This window comes from Equus asinus, chromosome 8, assembly GCF_041296235.1.
Source record: "Equus asinus isolate D_3611 breed Donkey chromosome 8, EquAss-T2T_v2, whole genome shotgun sequence".
Classification (NCBI taxonomy): domain Eukaryota; kingdom Metazoa; phylum Chordata; class Mammalia; order Perissodactyla; family Equidae; genus Equus; species Equus asinus.
Genome location: NC_091797.1, coordinates 33223138 through 33240237, shown reverse-complemented (window position 1 = coordinate 33240237; position 17100 = coordinate 33223138). Strand labels below are relative to the sequence as shown.

The window sequence follows — 17100 nt, the reverse complement described above, 5'->3', positions numbered from 1 at the left end:
CCAATCACTTCCCACTATTTCCTCCACTCACAGCACTGGAAGCCGAGGCCTCCTCCAGCCTGGAACCCTGCCCTGGTTCCTGCTGCTTCCCTAGGGCCTCCCTCACCCTTTGCCTCCCAGTTCTGCTCTCAGCACAGCAGCCACAGTGATCCTTTCAAAGGAGAAGTTATACCATGTCCCTCTCCTGCTCCAAACTGTCATGTAACTCGCCATCTCACTCAGAGCAAAGGCAGAAACCCTTCTAAGATCCTCCAGGCCTACACGGTCTGGCTACACCTCTGTCTCATCTCAACTGCTCTCTGCTCCAGCCACACCAGCCTCCTCACTCTCCCCAGGACACACAGACACACTCCTGTCCTAGCGCATCTGCAATGGAGGTTCCCCTGCCTAGAAAGAACTTCCCCAGACATCCTCGTGGATAATTCCTCATGTCTTTCACATCCTTCCTCAAAGGTTACCTTCTCAGTGAGGCCCCCACTGACCACCCAAATGGAAACAGACATCTTCCCTGTCCCCCCCCCCACCCTCTGGATTGCCTTCCCCACTGCACAGTTTCCATAGCACTTACCTCCTTCTAACATAAACACTATCCTGATTCACTGTTCTTATAGTATATAGTCTGTCCCTTCCCACTGCAACATGTGCCTCACAAGGCCAGCAATTTTGTTTTTACTTCAATGTTGTTTCCCAGGTGCTAAAATAGCATGTCATACATCCAGCACACAACCAATATCAGTTGAATTAATGATCAGTGTAGAACACCTCCCTATTCTAGAGACAGTATCTTTATTAATGTAACCTCAGGCCACATGCTGTTTTGTGGCAGCTACAGCAAAACGTCCACTCACACTGACATCAATGCCACCTGTACTTTCTCACAAGTCCTGCTCTCTCCTCCCCATGCCTCCATCTCTCCTTCCCACAGCAACCTGCCTGCACACCACAGCACACAATTACATTTCTCTCTTCAGAAAATAACAATTCTTGAATTATAGGTCCTATTTTCCAACCAAGTATAAAGCTAAAGTAGACTCTGCTTTATACATCGTGAGTTTGGACTGGAGCCAGCACTAGGATGACTGGAGCTCAGGGCTGGGAGAGAGCAGGCTGCAGAGCAGGAGAATCCCAACAGGAACTTCTCTAGGATGAGAAACGATGGGGTCCCTCCTAATTCCAGAATCTGGCTCCCTTGAGAAAGCTGGGGAAAGGTGGAAATGACAATCAAGGCCTAGAAGGAGGACAGAGCTAGACAAGTCTGAAAATTCATCTCTGGACACCATAGATGGCTATACGCAGGGGCCACTGGCCTTGTGGGGACAATGACAGGCTAAATGGCTCCTGCTGCTGTCAGAGATAGGGGACACCCAGAGAAGAATGAGACCAGAACTCATACACAAGAACAAGAGCAGGCCTAACCTCTACAGAAACAGAGAACAACAAATAAACACATAAAAGACAGGGGCTAGAGGCTGGACCCAGGCCTGAGCCCAGGCTGACCCAGTCACATGAAGCCACCGCTGCCCAGGGTTCAGGAGACAGAACAAGGCTCAGACAATGTCCAAGTCCTTGTGATCATACGTCCTGGTGGGACAAGGTTCCACTGAAGGGACAAGGACAAAGGAGCAGAGAGATGACCCAGCCGAGGAGTGACCACATCCCAACCCATGATGCACTGAGCACTGAGTGGACACAGACCCCGTCCACACTCAGCTCCTCACAGCCTTCTCCTGTCCCCACCTGCAACAGACTCAGCACAGCAAACACACAGATTCTGGAATGTTCTCAGTGCTTCATTTACTTCCTCTCTCAAATTTTAGGAAACTTCTCCTTTAATTAACCCATCAATCCTTCATTGTAAGAATTGGAAAAAGCACACTCACATCCAGATTCTAATATTCAGTTAGGAAGCAAGAAGCTGCAGCTGAAGGCAACACGAAGTTCTGGCAGGATGGAGACGTGCAGCCCCACCCCTGCTGGAACAGGAAAGTCGATCGGGGAAGACAACACAGGGCAGTGTGGAGGGCGGGGGTGGGGGGCCAGTCTCCCCACCTCCTCACATTATGCTAACAGGAACACAGACACATTCAGATGCCAGCTGCAGAAAGAGAGGTCAGAGGTTCTTGAAGTCACAGTGGGGGGTAAGACAGGAACATACCTTGCATCACTCAGTCCCCCACAAGGCAGCTGTCTCACACTATAGAAGAAAATAATCATGAACAAATTTAAGTCAGTCGCTGTAATTGGTGACACTCTGAACAGCCCACTGCATGCTCAAAATGTCCCAATGAAAGAATCCCCATAACCCAGCCCCGTCCCCCCTGCCCCAACGCCTCCTCACTTCAGGCCTCCAGGGTCTCACCTGCTGTGTGAGACACATCAGAGCCCTGGGCACTGTCACTGCCTAGAGTGGAACAAAAGAGGATGGGGTCAGAGCCCACAGGAGGAGACTAAAGGAGGAACTACGGGGTGAGTGAGCTCCCCCATGGGCTCCCGTCTGCAGTATTACAAGGGTCTCAGGGATCACACGCCCTCCATACTTACTTGCAGCCTGAGCATAGCTCACTCCTGCTCCTTCTCCACCTGTGGGAAGAAACATCCTGTGAGAAGCCAGGGAAGAGGCAGGCCCACGAGGTCCTAAAGAAATTCCCTAGTCCTAGACCTCAGAGAAGTTTCCAGAACTGTGACTACAGACCTAAGCAGAATCAGGAAACATGAGGAAAGTACACATATGGGGACTGGACCAACCACCCTCCTAGAAGTCTGTCCTCAGCAGGGACCTTCCCCTCTGTCCTGTGATTGCTGGGAATCAGATCCCCATCACCAGACTCATCAAGGTAATACATTTGTCCTTCATTTCCACATGTGGTTTACTAAAGAATAAGTGTTAGACTAGGAAAGCACACGTGCCTGTGGATGGGACTTCCCATTAAGGAGGCAGGCAAACTTCTACGTGGGCTTGAAACGCCCAGCAGGACAGGAAAACTCAGATCCCTGACTCCCTTCCCTACCTGAGCGCTTCTTCCTCCACATCACAGCTCCAGCTACCGCAGCTCCAAGGAGAACCAGGTCAGCAATGATGCCCAGAATAGGGATTATGGACTGAGGAGGCGGCTCTGGGAAGGGAAGGGAAGGTGAGACCCCCAGGCCTCAGCCCTGACCCTGCTGAAGGTCTCCAGAAGGGCTTCTGATTTCCCTGAGAAGAGGCTCTGAGCCCACGCCTCCCTCCTTACCCCATCTCAGGGTGAGGGGCTCAGGCAGCCCATCGTGCTGCACACGGCACGTGTATCTCTGCTCCTCTCCAGAAGGCACCACCACAGCAGCCCACTTCTGGAAAGTTCCATCCCCTGCAGGCCTGGTCTCCACAAGCTCTTTGTCCTGGGTCAGGTCCTCCCCATCTTGGTACCAAGTCAGGGTGATCTCCGCAGGGTAGAAGCCCAGGGCCCAGCACCTCAGGGTGACCTCACGGTCAGAGATGGGGTGGCGGGTCACATGTGACTTTGGGGGGTCTGAGGAGAAGGGTCAGAAAACTCAGGAACTTTACATCTTCCTTGGGCCACCGAAGCAGCACTCATGTGACCATCCTGAGAACGGACAGGACAACAGGAGTGAGGGAAGGGAGCACAAAACCCAGACACCAGCCTGGACACAGGCCTCGGGGATAATCTCTATTCTTAAAAATTTCTAGAATCAGAGTGAGATATCCCAGGGTAGGAGGCAGGTCTCTGACGGGAGAAAAGGGGTTCCTGGTCCTGTCCTGGGTGCAGGCCAAGTGACTCAGAAACGCTGGAATCAGACCTCAAACATACTGGGTGTGGGGCAGAGAACAAGGCCTGAGACAGTCCCCATGGTTCCCGGAGCTGTCAGGGTCAAAGGGAACCGCTGCTCAGTTGTTTCAGGGATGGCTTCCCCCTCCACCCCCAGAGACACTGCATCCCTTATTTGTCCCTGAGAGAAAAGCGTCCTCTGGGAGACTCCCTCTCTGGTACCAGATATGAAAACCCTGGCAGACTTACTGTCCCTACACTCGATACACGGGAACTGGAATATTTAGGTGTTGATCCCAGTTTCCTCTCCTCTTTGTGGGAAGCCAGCCCGGCCTGAGGGGTGACTGGGGAGGCCCCTAAGGCCCCTTGTACCCGCGCGCTGCAGCGTCTCCTTCCCGATCTCCAGGTATCTGCGGAGCCACTCCACGCACTCCCCGTGCAGGTAATTTCTGAAGCCCTCCGCTGCACCGACCGCCTCACATTCTTGCTGGGTGATCTGAGCCGCCGCGTCCGCCGCGGTCCAGGAGCGCAGGTCCTCGTTCAGGACGATGTAATCGGCGCCATCGTAGGCGTCCAGATTGAAGCCTTGGAGGAGACGCCCGTCCGGGACCACGTAGCAGCCATTCAAGCGCTGGAAAGTGTGAGAGCCTGACCCCGCTCCGAGGTCAGCCCCGCCCACTCGGCCCCGCCCCCGCGTCAAAGGACCCGCAGTGATTAAACCTAAACTTCAAACGAAGCCGCGGAAAAGTCCCCGCCGGCTCTTCCCGGCTCGGGGGCCGGGCGGGTCCCGCAGCCTTGGGGTGAATCTCGGATCCGGAGACTCGGGGAGACCCCGGCCCGTCCGTGGGGATGGGGGTCGCGACCCGGGCGCGCGTCACTCACCGGCCTCGCTCTGGTTGTAGTGGCCGCGCAGGGTGTTCAGGTTCCCTCGGAAAGTCTCTGGCTTCCTTGTGCATCCGCGTCTGCTCTTCCCAATACCCGCGCCCCGCCTGCTCCATCCACGGCGCCCGCGGCTCCATCCTCGGTCTCGCGGCGTCGCTGTCGAACCGCACGAACTGCGTGTCGTCCACGTAGCCGACGGCGATGAAGCGGGGCTCCCCGCGGCCGGGCCGGGACACGGCGGTGTAGAAATACCTCCTGGAGTGGTAGCCTGGGGGCGGGGAGGGGCTGAGACCCGGCCGACCCTCCTCCCGGCGCGGGTCCCCGGGTCAGAGGGTGATGGAGCCGGGAGGGGGGAGGGCGGCGAGGGGGGTCGTGAGATGTAAAACCGGAGATGGGAGACTCCACTTAGTGAGAGGAGGGGGCGGGAGAAGGGAGCGGTCAGGACGAGATTGGGAGTCTGGGCAGGTGTCGGCGGAGACGCGACTTCCCCGGGGGTCCTGCGCCCCCGCCGCGCGGTCCCCTCGCTCCGCCCCGAGAGGCCGTTTTCTCCCGACCCCGCACTCACCCGCCCAGGTCTCGGTCAGGGCCAGGGCCCCCGAGAGCAGCAGGAGGAAGGATCGGGGCATCCTGACCCGCATCCTCGGGCCCTGGGGAGACTCTGAGTCCAGTCGGGTCCGTGGAGATTTTATAACCCGGAATAACGGAGACGCTGATTGGCTTCTCTAGAAACCGGACAGGCAGTGGGAGTGAGAACTGGGGCCGCGCGTCTTGAGTCTCCAGGCAGGAGGAGCTGACACAGGTTGTGAGAGGGAGAAGTGACACTCAACTCCCCAACACTGACCTGCAGACTCCGCCCTCGGACCTGGGACCCTGAGAGCCACGTCCGGGGACCTGGGACTTGCCCTGACCCCTCTCCTCCTGCACCGAGAGCTCTTTGTCACACCGTCTGTCTCAGACCTGGCCCAGGGACTGTCTGAGGAAACCAGGGAGAGACCCCCAGGCTGGGCTCAGCCCCTTATCCTCCTTTTACGGGAATCCCTCTCTCTGAAATGGACTCTCTGCCTCTCCTTACTTCTTCCCCTGGACTCTTCTAGAAGAAAACTCACACCCAGGGAACTTGATGCCAGACAGTGAGCTAACTCTGGGAATGGAGGTGGAGGGACAACGATTTTCTCCTTAAACCTGGAGGAGTTGTGCCTGAAAACACCAGATAGTAGTTCTCATAGAGACCAGATTCCTTTTAGTTAACTAACTACAGTGGGTGACAAAATCTTGAAAACACCTGAACATCAGGAATCTAATCTGTAAAAGAAGTGATTTGGATCCCTTCCTACAGAAATGTGTCTACACAACTACTTAGAACAGCACTGCAATCAGACTCTCAAAGCTAGTTTTACTTTCCCAGACAATACATCTGCGACTCCAGTTTGTTGTATTTTAAAATACTCTTCATGCCATAGCCCCAAGTCCATGTGAGTCCCTGGTGTATCTTGAGTACAGAGAAGCTCATGGAAGCACAGTTTGTTACTGTGTATTAAGCACCTCAAAGTTGCAAGTTTTCAATGCAGTCAAAATGCCCTTCACCAGTGCTCAGGCATTGTGTATTTTTATAGTCATTCACATCCAGAAGTGTGCATATTTTATTGGGACACATTGTTTTTAAACTGATTAACATAATGAGGCAACTAGTTCTTAGGCAGCCCCAGAGAATGAGTTAAATACCAAATGCAAAGAATACCCTACTAGGCTTGTGGATATATGTACTAAAGATCTATAAGAATATGTTAAGGGGCTGCTGGTGGCATAGTGGTTAAGTTCACGCACTCCGCTTTTGGTGGCCCAGGGTTCACTGGTTCGCATCCTGGGTGCGGACATACACACCACTCATCAAGCCACGCTGTGGCAGCATCCCTCATAGAAGAGCTACAAGGACTTTCAACTAGGATATACAACTATGTACTGGGGCTTTGGGAAGAAAAAAAAAGAGGAAGATTGGTAGCAGATGTTAGCTCAGGCCCAATCTTCCTCACCAAAAAGCAATATGTTAAAATCTGAGGATTCCACTGCTTTAGAAATCTTATGTCTGTTTCTTCTCCTCATTCCAGCTCCTCCAGCCCTTCTCTCTGTCCTTCTCACCCTCAGGCCCCCTTCTCCCCTTAGTCTCCACCATGCTCACCTGAGTTGTGGCACCAGCACCACCCCCACACCTGCCACTCATGGACTATCTTCCCCACAGGAGTCAGTGATCCTGCTAATTGAGTCAGGATGTGTCATTTCTTCACTAAAACACTCCAATGGCTCCGTCTCACTCTTGGGAAGCCTCTAGAATATAAAGCATATGAGCACAGGAGCTTTGGGCTATTTAGGTCTAAGTTGCATGCTGGGTATCTAAAGCGGTTCCTGGTACATAGGCATCAAATTAGCTGTTGAATGAATGAATGAAATATGATTGTATTAAAATTTAATTTCATTGTGTAAAAATCATAAAATGAAAAATACAAAAAAGGAAAGGTTTTATTTTAAGCAACTAGTGTGCATATCAGTTCATAAATTCATTCCTGTGGAAAAAGTGCTATGTGCTTAATACACAGTGAGCCTATGTATTAGTTTCTGTTACTGCATAACAAATTACAACTTAGTGGCTCAAAACAACATGCATTTGTTTGCTTACAGTTCCTTAGTCAGAAATCCAGGCATGGTGTGGATGGGTTCTCTGTTCAGGGTCTCACAAAGCTGTGTTCTCACCTTGAGCTCAGGATCCTCCTCCAAGCTTATACAGAGGTTGTTAGCGGAATTAGCTTCCTTGTAGTTGTAGGACTGAGGTCCCTGTTTCCTTAACAACTGCCAGCAAGGAGCCTGGGGAGGGCTGCTCCCAACACCTAGCGGTCACCAGCATTCTTTGCCATGTGGCCTCCGTTTTCAAAGCCCACAATGGAGAAAGTCCCTCACATTGAATCCCTCTCACACTGTGAATCTCTTCGGCTCGGGAAGAACCCAGTCCTTTAAGGGCTCATCTGCTTAGGACAGTCCCACCCAGGAGAATCCCCCTGTCTTAAGGTCAACTGATTTGAGATCTTATTTACATCCCTTCCCAGCAGTACCTACATTAGTATTTGATTGAATAACTGGGGGAAAGGTGAATAACCGGGAGGTGGCTGTTATGGGCCATGATAGAACCTGCCTAGCATGGCCTGGTTCTTCCACTGGATCCTGAATTCCTCTAGCCTCCTAAAATATCTGGCTACAAACCTCCAAACTAATGTTTTCAATTTTTTTCATCATTTTTTTACAGATAGAAAACAAACACCTCAAAGATGATTAACAGAATTCTCTGCTAATTCTGTGGATATTAGAATCCAATATCCACAAATGTGTATTATAGTTTTTACTGAAACATAATTTTTCATTTTACTTCATAATAGCCCCAAAGCACAACATATGTATAGGAAAAAACACAGTATGTATAGGGTTTGGTACTATGTGTGTTTTCAAGCATTCACTGGGGGTCTTGGAACATATCCTTGCAGATAAGGGGGACTACTGTATAAGTTATTAAACATGTTATTTGATTTTAAGATTTAAGAAGAATTTCCATGGCCAATAGACAGGATGTATTTTATTACCATTCACAACAATCTATTTATTTGAACTTCAATTTCCCTGTGTGACCCAATCAAACACAAAGGAACCGGATTACAGCCTGAATGACAAAAAAAAGAGGTTGCACCCAGCTACATTTTTCCAATTGTTTCTTTATATTAGGGAAATTTTTAACTGAACAGGTGAATCACAACATTATGATGTTCTAAAACCTCAGGACAATGTATCACACCTTTAAAAGTCTGTGCAAAGTGTTTAACAAAGGCCCCCTTTCTAAGTGTACAATTTAACCCTAGACCAATTTACCTTGAGGGGGCTTTTATTATCCTTTTATTAGCACCTGATATTAGCCTCTAGTTTTTATCTCATATGGTGTGGGCTCAGGCAACCCTATTGACTTCCCATTGGTATGCTTAATTAACATAGTCTGAAGGCCAGATTTATATGCTGTCTTAGAATCAGGCAGGGGAAATGTTCCCCAGTGAGTCACAATATTTATCCCCACAATACAATCTGTAACACAATCAGGCAAAAAGAGATGCAATCACTTCACGTGAAGTCCGTAAATATATCAATTTCTCAACAAAATTTCATCTAAATTCCATCAACTCTTATATCTCTAATAACAGCTTTCACTAGGTCTTTATCAATAGGTCTTGGTCTTATAATTTTGGACAGGGGAAGCATTCCCAGTCATTTAAAAATATACTCAGGCAAAGTTGATATAACCTCTCTATATGAAATTAGCTCAAACATGCCAACCTTTATAATCTTATCAGCACTTATACTTTTACATTTTCTCAATTTAACTGTAACCTAAGCCAGGGTCTTAAGGCTAGTCATTATATTTTTTTGCATTTCCTTTTTTTAATTTGGACTTTTTATAAGTACCAATAAAACAATTATGATAAGAGCTCTCACATATTTTTTTCCCAGTTTAGAAGTTTTTCCAATTTAATTGATCTATCATCTGGCTACATCGATGAATAGGATCTTAACAGCCACTCATACCAATAAGCTCAACTGTGGAGGCAAGAGCCATCCCTAAAAGAGATCCAGAAAGTTTATTCCCAAAAATAGTTAAAGAAAGAAAAGGCCATCATTGTACAATAAGCAGCGAAGATTGAGACAACAAAGGCCCCTTTATGAAAGCAGCTGGGACAGCTTATGACAAACTCCCCTGAAAGCTGACACAGCCGGACAAATAGAGTGTGTCCCAGAACCCCAGTCTACTTGACTGGTGCAAATATGCGTGCCCGTACATGCATCCTCTGGATGGCGGAGACCAGAGGTCACAAAGCCAAGCTCTCAAGACACAGAACAAGACAAAAGGAAAAACCTCATCTAACATGCACATTAACAGCTTTAGCTAAGCCTTGGGTATCTCTGAGCCAAATTAATACCTGGGAGGGAGGTGCCATGGGTTTGGGGAATGTTGTTACCAAAACCAAAGTGGATTTGCCTCCTGGCGAGTTAAATCAGACTCTCCACTAGAAGAAAGTTGTCTCACAAAGTAAGGTATATTTGCAGGAAATAGGAGACCATGAGCAATCATTTCCACAGTCATGGCATCCCTGAACAAAGGAAAGCAGGGACCTTTTATTTCAGATGGGGGATGAATATTCAAAAGGAAGAGGTGGATATTCACTTGCGCAGGCTCAGTTGTAAAACATGCTTTCACATACACTACAGGTTAGGTGATAATGCCTAAGCTCCTCCCCAAGAGACCTTAGCAGTAAAAATGAGGCAAAGGTCCTAAGGATAGCTCTTGTGGTGAGGCTTGGTCTGGTTCAGGGTGGTTGGTAATTGCATCTCCTTAACATAGCAAAAGGGAAAAGAACAATTTGGAAAAAGAGTTCAATGCTTCTAAACCCAGCCTTGAGTTTCTCGGTGCAGCTAGTTGGTGACAATGTGTATGGTTTTACAGAGTACCTCCCTGTTGCACAGATATTTTCTTGAAGTTGGCAGGGGACCTTTGGCATCTACCTAGTTCCATGAGCCAGCTTATCCTTTCACAGGAGACTTTTTGAGGTGACAAGCACCCTAATGGCTCTTAACTGCTCTACCCATGCCCACCAAATTTTCAGCCTTTTTGGCTTCTAAGATACCCTCAGCAATAGTTCTCACGTCATGTGCATATTCCCAGACAACAGGCTTATAGAGATGCCTGTGTCTTATGATGAACAACAAAGTAAGGAAGAGACAAGGAAAAATAGTGACTATTTCTGGGAGGAAAATGATCAATAACCAATGAGTACTCAAACCAAATCCTAGAGTCACTGAGTCCAAGAAGCTAGCTTCACCAATATTTTCTCCTGCTAATCTAAATTTAGAGAAGGAAACAAACTCAAGACTCTTGCTTCCATTGGAACCTGCAGGCAGAGATCCAGGAGACAGACATGGTAAGAACTCATCTCCTGCCACTCTTGTCAGGGGTCCAGGATCTCTCAGCTGCAGTAGTCCAGGAGTGAGCAGCAACCAGCCAGTGAAATTTTATCCCATCCAAGTCTCCAAACTGAAGAGCAGGAAGACTATTCCTCTACCCACTCTAGTTTCTTCTGGCTGGGCTACGAATTAAATCAACACAAGACAGAATAACAGGAGAAAAATCAAACAAGTTTAACAGCATGTATACATAGGAGAAACCCAGGAAAACTGGGTAACTCAGCCAGAATGGCTGGCTGTCACCTTAAATATCATCTTCAGCTAAAGACAAAGGAGGCTGTTTGGGTGGGGGGAGTCAATTATACGAGATTACCAGAAAAGCACAGTAACAAGAGTAAAATTATTATGCAGATTTAAGTCCTTGCCTTCTGCATTGGTAAGATTTTCTAGACATAAGGTCATCTTGCCCTTTTCCTGGTACAGAGAGGGAGATATCTTTATAAAGGGAGATTTCCCTTACAAATGTAAATATCTCTTACAAAGGATAACTTCTACTTGATTTTCAGAGTTTTTCCCATGTCTGCAGTTTAAAAAAAAAAAATACCCAGCCAAAAATAACCCTTATGCCAAAGAGATACATTTTGGAGTAGCAAATGCTGATCCCCCACAGTGGGATGGAGTAGGCAGAAATGGTTAACTCCAATCTAGGAAGAAAGCTTTCTAAAAAGTGGCTTTTAGTTGTCATCTTATAATAAATTTAACATCTTTCATGTGTTTTGGAATGATTTGGTAGTGAAACTGGCAAAGAGTTAGCTACTGATGATTAAGTATCCAGGAACTAAAGGTTTTTTTGTTTTTGCAATTACTGATTATAACTTTTAGCTGTTTAACCCACCCATTGTTAACTGTTCTGTCTAGGCAATAAGCTGTCTGACTCCCACTAAGTTTCCATAGATAACATCTCCTTGGAGCCTGGGTCACCATGGTAATGGGTGTTTGAGCTGTTTTTCAGGAATTAGAACCCCTTTGTCCACTCCAGGCCAATTGAGACCACCAACTCACTGACTGGGCCCATGCAGATGTCCAACAGGCGATCTGTTGACATCAAAAGGCTAAAAACTCCACCTTCAGATTGTGCTCACATTGCCATTTTGTGAGCATGCATCCTATGAAGAGGCATGGAGTCTGACTATGCTTGTGCATATCATCAATTACCTTACCTCTCCTCACATCCAATCACCTATCTCCACATTTCAGACTACCTTGCCCCCAACCCCATAAATATCCCTGAGTCCCTATTTTCAGGGAAGCAGATTTAAGACTCAAGCTCTCACTTCCTCACATGGCTGCCTTGTGATTAATCACTCACTCTGCTACAATCTCATCATCTTCGTGTTCGGCTTTCCATGTTGTGGGCAAAAACGAACCTGGCACGGTAACAGTAGAAATGATTTGGACACCAACGTGATTCTAAAAAGCATTGTTAATCTGTGCCTCTAAATTTTTTTTTAAGCACCTCTATTGTGTTTTCCATTCACATTTTGTGCTCTATCACTGGTATCCCTTTAGAAGTTTTCCAGTTTCATTTATATTGATCACAATGTGCTTTCCACTTCTGTAAAAGAAGTTAATACAGTCAAGTGAGGTTAAATGTAAGTAACACATCAAATTCTTCTCAAGATAGATGACCTTAACATCAGATTGAACATTGTATACCAGAAAATCTATAGGGATGTCAGTGAGTAAAACATCCAATGATCTATTTCTAGCCAATGCTATTTTTTATGACATCCTAGCCTTCTCTCACACATGGCTGATGACACTGTCTGTGCCTTTGTTCCAACGTGGGTAGTTATGCTAAAAATTCTTGCAATGAACCTTGTTATTTTCTTTTCTCTTTCATTTTTAAAAAATTAACCAGGGGGCCGTCCTGGTAGCATAGTGGTTAAGTTCACATGCTCCACTTTGGCAGCCCAAGGTTTAGGGGCTCAGTTCCCGGGCATGGACCAGCACTGTTCATCAAGCCACACTGTGGTAGCACCTCACATAAAATAGCAATTGGCACAGATATTAGCTCAGGGACAATATTCCTCAAGCAAAAAGAGTAAGATTGGCAACAGATGTTACTTCACGGCCAATCTTCCTCACACAAAATAAATAACCAGGAAGGGTTCACAGCTGCAGTTTGAAAAATGCCAGTTTACAGAGTTATGACCAAGTAAATACCTGGGCACCCACCACTGGTGTAAGAAACAGAACCTATGAAGCCCCAGTGGGCACCTCCCTAATCCCATCCCCTAGATGTAACCTCTATTCTGGTCTTGTGTTTACTATTCCCTTGGGTCTCTCTAAAGATTTTACATTAAGTATATATATCCCCAAACCAAATAGTATTTAGTTTTGCCTGGTTTTGAACTTCCTGTACAGTGAACTCATACTGCATGGATTCTTCTGTGACTCAGATTTATGTAGGAGAGTTATCCCTCATGTGTGAGGCTGTCATTCATTCAATTCTACTGCTGAAGTCTTACATTTTATGACACCACAATTTTGCTATTTTGCTATTGATGCATATGTAGTTATTCTAGTTTTCACTGTAAACACTAGTGTACTTCTCTCCTGGGGCACATAGGCAAGAAATTCCCCAGAGCGTATGATCAGGAGTGGGATTGCTGGGTTATATCGGGTGGGTACTTTAACCATACTAGATAATGCTAATTTGATTTCCAAAGTGCTTGCTCCAATTTAAACTTTTACCAGGAATGTGTAAGAGTTCGTGTTCCTGAGTTGTTTGTTCTAAAATAAAAAGCTCAGCTAAAGGGAAGAAATTAAGAGTTGAAAGCCACTGCCTTGGCTGAAGAATCACCCAGGCATTTTTTTTTCAGATTCTGTTAATAACTTTATTTACTTTTATTCCATATACTTTGACATTATACTTTTAGCATATAGGTCCAGACAAGGCTTCCTTTCAGCATAACCACATAAGTGTCATTTTATTTGTTTGGATTTTTCCATAATAATAAAGAAAAATGGAGGAAGGAAGGAGAGAGGGAGGCAAGAGAGGAGAAAAGACAAAAGAAAATAAAAGAGAGAACAGGAGAGGAATTGGAAACAGTGAGGAGAGAGAATATTCCCATGTGCAAAGAAATACAGGAGAGATAGACTAATAGAAGTCTAAGAGAGAGTTACTAGTTATCTATTGCTGGGTAACAAACTACCTCAGAATTTAGTGGCTTAAAACAACAAACGTCTATTACCTCAAAAAGGTAATACAAGCACAAGCAAAACTGAGCAGATGCCGGTGGGAGAAGTTGGGTAAAGAGAAGGATTTTACAAGATGGAATAAGTAATAGGTCGTTGGTATACAGATTAAAATGGTTTTGTTAGTCCAAGTCCTCCAAGAAGCAGACATCAAGATGGGATTAAATTTTATTAGAGAAAACATCTGTCAGAGAATATGGAGAGGGAGCCGGAAAACACCGGGAAGGGCAGCAGACAAAGATGCAAGTCTGACCCCAAGTGATGGTCAGGACAGAAGGTTTGTTGTAGGTATCTTGGACCACCAGGCAAACTAAGTGCAGGTGAGCAAAGCCGTAGGGAGTCCTGAACCCAAATTCAGCCATCAGAGGAGCCCCACATCTCCCAGGAATGGCTGCCTTAGTTTCCCTGCTGTGACCAGTCATTCTGGGAACAGCCATGGGAAGTAGGGTCTCTGCACAAATGCTGCCACTGATTTCAAAGCACAGGAGTGGGGGTCCTTGTGGCTTACCTGGAGGATGTAACCTAATATGACTCTTCATACTTGAGGGGTCTGGGTCCTTGGAACCCAAACCCTTCTCAGACAGGGTTGCTGCACATGTCCAGTCACAGTTACAGTGGAGCAAGGGGGAAATATGAGGTGCCCAAGTCTATCACCCGGGTGCCACACATATTGCTCCTGCCTCCATGTGTGACACAGCCGCACCCCCTCTTGCAGATCAGGGTCAATTACTTCTCCCTTGAGTAATAGTCTCCGGGCACATGGAGTCCAACTTCCCTAGTGACAATCATAATACATAGTTCAATGGGACCTTTGTCATGTCCCCTTTCAAGAGTGCCCCCTTCTGGGAACCAGGATCTCCTACTCTGCAGAGACCAGAGTTGTGAATACAGGAAGTACAAAATCCGCCAGTGGATGATTGGAAGTGATGGTAAGTAAGGCCACACCTGCTTCCCTCCTTGATCCTGGACCCACAGTCTATTCCTACTGAAAACAGGGCACCAAATAGAGGTCTCTTATTTAAGAAATACACTGTGTACTAAAAGACGTAACCCCATCCCTACAGGGCTTTTCCTCAAAGCTGGTGCGTCAGATGTGCCTTCAGCAGGCCTGTCCAGAGTTCTGTGTGGCTAGCAGACCCTGGATGGTGCAGTGGATCCCATGGTCATGGCCCATCCTGCACCTCCTTCACTGTGAGGTAAGTCCCTCTCTTGGATACTGTGCTAGAGCAGTTCCAAGCCTGTGGATCCAACATTTCAATAGCCCCCATAGTGGTGCTGGCTGAAGTTCTGGGGACAGGGAAGGAAAGCCACATATAAAACAGGTATCCGTCCCTGTGGGGAGGAACCTCTGACCCTCCCAGGATGGAACAATCTTGCTCTAGTCAACTTCTCATTTGGTAGCTAGTTGGACACCTAAAGAAAAAACGCTAGATTAGGGCCCAGTATTAGTCTAATGCTGACGAAATGGACATTCAGAGGTCGCAGTAGCCAGAACAGCCTCGATAAGTATGAATCAGTGCTGCTGGACCCGTATGGAGTCTCATCTCTGCCATCTTCGTCACTCCATTCATGCACCTAACCTGTCAATCCTGGGTTGACCAGTGATGGAGGCTGGCTAACGTCCATTTATCTTCTTGGTTGTTCAGTGCCTCTTCAGGGGTAGGTGTTTTCAGGGGGTGGAACATGTGATTCAGGCTTAACCACAGATGTATCATTTTCATCTTAGGATGGGCTGCTGTGGGCTTGCCCAATTGATGACTTAGTGGGTTATGCAGAACCTAGTGCATATGGTCATTTTTAATCACATGGGTGCTTGGTGTCCCATGGTCAAGCATTCTCTCTTAAAAAGACCCAGTAACACACCTAAAGTTTCCTCCAAAAGGGGGTATATTTCTCTGCTGTGGATGGCATGGCCTTCCTTCAAAATCCTGGGGGTCAGGGGCCAGCCCAGTGGTATAGCGGTTGAGGCCACGCACTCCACATCAGAGGCCTGGTGTTCACCAGTTTGGAGCCCAGGTGCAGATCTATGCACCACTTATCAAGCCATGCTGTGGTAGGTGTCCCACATATCAAATGGAGGGAGATGGGCACTGATGTTAGCTCAGGGCCAATCTTCCTTGGCAAAAGAGGAGGATTGGCAGCAGATATTAGTGCAGGGCTTATCTTCCTCAAAAACAAAAAAGAAGCCCAGGGGCCAGTATGTGATTCTCCCACTGTTATTTGCCTCTAGCTCCACATGGCATTTTTTCCCATCACTGACATCTCCAACACCATTGAGTTTGATCAATAGTGTCTTATTGCAACATGCCCTGGATCTACTGCAGTGTCCTGTCATGTCCAAGCCCCACTTGAAGTTGGCATCCTTCTATGTCACCTAGAATATGGGCCAAACAATGTACCTAGATGTGGAATGTGATGTCAGAAACCAAAAAAGCCTACCAGGCAGTGTGCTTCCTTCTTTGCAGTGAGGGATGCAAGATGCACAGTTTGTCTTTTACGTTGGAGGGGATATCCCTCCACACTCCTAACCGCTGAACCTCTAGAACTGAACTGAAGCGGCCACTCCCTGAGTCTCCATCAGCTTTATCTTCTACTTCCTGGAGTGCACCTGTTTGACCAAGGCCTCCAGCATACTCACCCATCCCAATAAACATGAGGTTGTAAATTAAATGAACTAATGTGACATTCTACAGGATGTCCAGGAGGTCCAGATCACTTAAGACTATATTACAGAGGGCAGGAGAATTAAAGGCACTCTGAGATAAACTATAAATAAATGTTGTTGCTTCTTCCACATGCATGCTAAAAATTCCACCTCCACTTTTCTAACTGAATAAAACAGACTGCGGTCATCAAATCTACAGTCATGTACCTTGTGCCTGAGGCCTTACTAACCTGCTCTAGCAGTGACATCACATCCAGCAGAGCAGCAGCATCAGGACCACTACTTGGTTGAGTCTGAAGTAGCTCATGCATCCTTTAGACCACATCAGGCTCCTGCAGGGACAGATTGCTGAATTAACTGGAGATAATAGGCAACACCACGATGGTCCCTGCATCCATCAGGTCTCTAATGGGGGTGCTAACTCCTACAATACCTGCAAAACCTCCACAATACCTGCCCTGGGACACAGTATCATTTCTGATTTGACCAAGATGGGGCCAGTTTCAGAGATTTCCTTTGGCCTTCAGCACAAAGAGACCCCTT

The 17100-nt window shown here is 47.1% G+C and overlaps 1 pseudogene; it reads right to left on the bottom strand.

Moving 5' to 3' along the window:
* Positions 1–767: 767 nt before the first annotated feature.
* Positions 768–16883, bottom strand: LOC106825023 (patr class I histocompatibility antigen, A-126 alpha chain-like; annotated as a pseudogene).
* Between the last annotated feature and the right edge of the window lie 217 nt (positions 16884–17100).